The sequence below is a fragment of the Engraulis encrasicolus genome, chromosome 21, assembly GCF_034702125.1.
Source record: "Engraulis encrasicolus isolate BLACKSEA-1 chromosome 21, IST_EnEncr_1.0, whole genome shotgun sequence".
NCBI lineage: Eukaryota > Metazoa > Chordata > Actinopteri > Clupeiformes > Engraulidae > Engraulis > Engraulis encrasicolus.
This window is the reverse complement of record NC_085877.1, coordinates 5392709-5395208: the sequence shown is the minus strand read 5'-3', so window position 1 is coordinate 5395208 and position 2500 is coordinate 5392709. Positions and strand designations below refer to the sequence as shown.

The 2500-nt window shown below is 42.6% G+C and overlaps 1 long non-coding RNA gene across 2 annotated transcripts in view; it reads right to left on the bottom strand.

Moving 5' to 3' along the window:
- Positions 1-1989: 1989 nt before the first annotated feature.
- Positions 1990-2500, bottom strand: part of LOC134437482 (uncharacterized) — a 1475-nt gene continuing 964 nt past the window's right edge. For both annotated transcript variants that reach the window (XR_010032388.1, XR_010032389.1), the window contains exons 2-3: positions 2406-2494; positions 1990-2233 (exon numbers count right to left, since the gene is read on the bottom strand). This is a non-coding gene — a long non-coding RNA (uncharacterized LOC134437482). The remainder of the gene's footprint in view (positions 2234-2405; positions 2495-2500) is intronic.

Here is a 2500-nt window from a genome sequence, read left to right as displayed (position 1 = left end):
TCATTACGCTATGATGGACGTATGCTAAGATATTGCAGGCTGTAACGTAAACACGGAATTAATAAAGCTCTTGGTGAAATAGCAAGGCTATGCCGTTCATACTGTTAAGGTTCAAATGTAAAAATAAACCATGTGTACATCTCTAGCGCTGATTTCCCAAGTAGCTTAGGCCTACTCTCCAGCATGATGCTGTCATGAAATGCTAGTCACGACCTTATCCATGCTGGCCTATGACATGCATAGGCCCACCAGTCTTGGTGTTGTCCTTGTCAATAATACACAGTGCACCACTTTGTTGTGTTGCCATCCAAATTGCCTGCCCTCTGAAATCACACAAATCAGAGGCTTAATGGTTTGGGAAGTGGTATTAAGATTGGAGGGTTGCAGTTTCAAATCCCATCCTACACCTCATCCAGGCTGAAGTACCCTTGAGCAAGGAAGGCACCAAGCCCCATGCTGCAGGGACAGTTAACAATTCACTGTGAGTAACAAAGTTGCTTTGGATAAGTGTCAGCTAAGTGTTATCTTTCTGTTTCTCCAGATGAGAAGAGCGATGATCTGATGTCATGACACATTGGATGTATGGAAGAGCCAGAGGTCCAGCACACCAAGCCAAGTTTAGCCGATTTCAACCTATCACACCAACTCAATGTAGTAATCAGTTCATTCAATGGCTCAAAGACTTTATTTTTAGACACAAAGTACAAATACATTTCAAGGTTATGTACGTGATGGGAGGGGATATCTATTCTGGGGTGGACATGTACAATAGACGTGCAAGTACTTATTTATATTAATAAATGGTTATATGAACTAGGCCTGTAATAGTCAACCCATTGATGCTGGATGCTGTGAACACGTTGTATTGACCTAGGTGCCTGGAGCGACACAGCATTCAGGCATGACATATTAGATTTTTTTAGATTAAAAATGTGGGTATGTTAGAGCTGAATTAACATGTTCTAATGCAAGAGGATGGTCTTAGCTTTTAAAACTAATTTCATGTCTGTATATGTATATTCAGAGACTTATTTAGTTATTTGTTTTTTTATAGGATGAGGGCACCTTTCTTAAAAAGGGCATAGGCAATTAGCTGGCATTTTTTGCAGGTGCCAGCTAAAATGAGTTAATATTATTTACATACAGCTTTATCCCCATACCAGTATACCCACGTCACCTGAGATATACATTTAGTGGAGACAATGTAATTAGTTAGACTAGACTGAAGATTGACAGGCGGTCATGGGTAAGTGGTTAGAGTGTCAGCCTTGTATCCCAAAGGTTGCCGGTTGGACTCCCGACCCACCAGGTTGGTGGGGGGAGTTAAATAATCAGTGCTCTCCCCCATCCTCCTCCATGACAGAGAGTGCGTCTTAATATGCAACCTTGCCTCCTCCACTTGCGCTTGTCTCCTCGTCCCGCCTCCTGGCCCCTCCTCCGTGGAGAAAACAAAGTTTCCCAGCTGTCAGCCTAGCCACAACAACTTTTGAGGGACTGTTTTTCATTCACCATCCCAATTGCAAATGAGAAAAAGACTCTGCAATTGAGCTTTTGCAAGATATTGAAATATAATGATGTCCGTGATGTCATCATGACGAGAAGCAAGTGGAGGAGGCAAGGTCCCATATTAAGACGCACTCTGAGATACCCTGAGAATGGTACCGCCGCACTTGGGGCGCCATTGGGGACTGCCGCCTTGCACGGGTGAAGCAAAAATGCAATTTCGTGCAGTGAACACTTGTGTGCTGTGTCACAATGTCAATGGGAGTTGGAGTTTCCCAGTTGGGCTTTCACTTCACGTTCACAGAAAATGTTCTACGTTGTTGTATTAGTACAATAAAATAAGCAAAACATGTCTGGATGGACTTCATCATTTCAGTTATTTATTATCACAACTACTCACTATCAATGACAACCAGGGCTCACCAGCCAACCAGCCAAATGCTGGGAAAATTAAGTTTTGCTGGTAGAAAAGAAAAAACACTTTGACCCATTATTTAATGTACCGGAGATTAACATACTAGCCATTTTGGCTACTAGTGATTAAAAATAATTTAGAGCCCTGCTGAAAACTCCAACAACTGGTACAGGTGATCAGTGTATCAGGGGAGGAATGTAAGGGTAGGCCCGATGGATGAGGGGACCAGCATCACTGATGGTGAGGTCCTGGTGCTGCTGCAAAGCCCAAGCGAAAGAAGCCTCTCTGGACACCTCTTCATGTTGGCTCCCCCATCTAATTAAAAAAAGAAAAGACAAACATGCTATTTAAATGAATCTAGCCATGCATTGTAATGTACTGGTACAGTACTGAATAATTAAGTCCCTTGGCAATATTGTCTGAATTAAAATGTGATGTAAAATGTCAGAAAATAACAGTCATCCCAACTTACTAGTCATGTATTTACCTGTGGTGCTGGGATGCAATTCTTGGACGTCATCCTGGCCACCATGCCTCATGGTTTTAGTTTGGGTGCTGACCACCTGACTGATGAACCTGCAA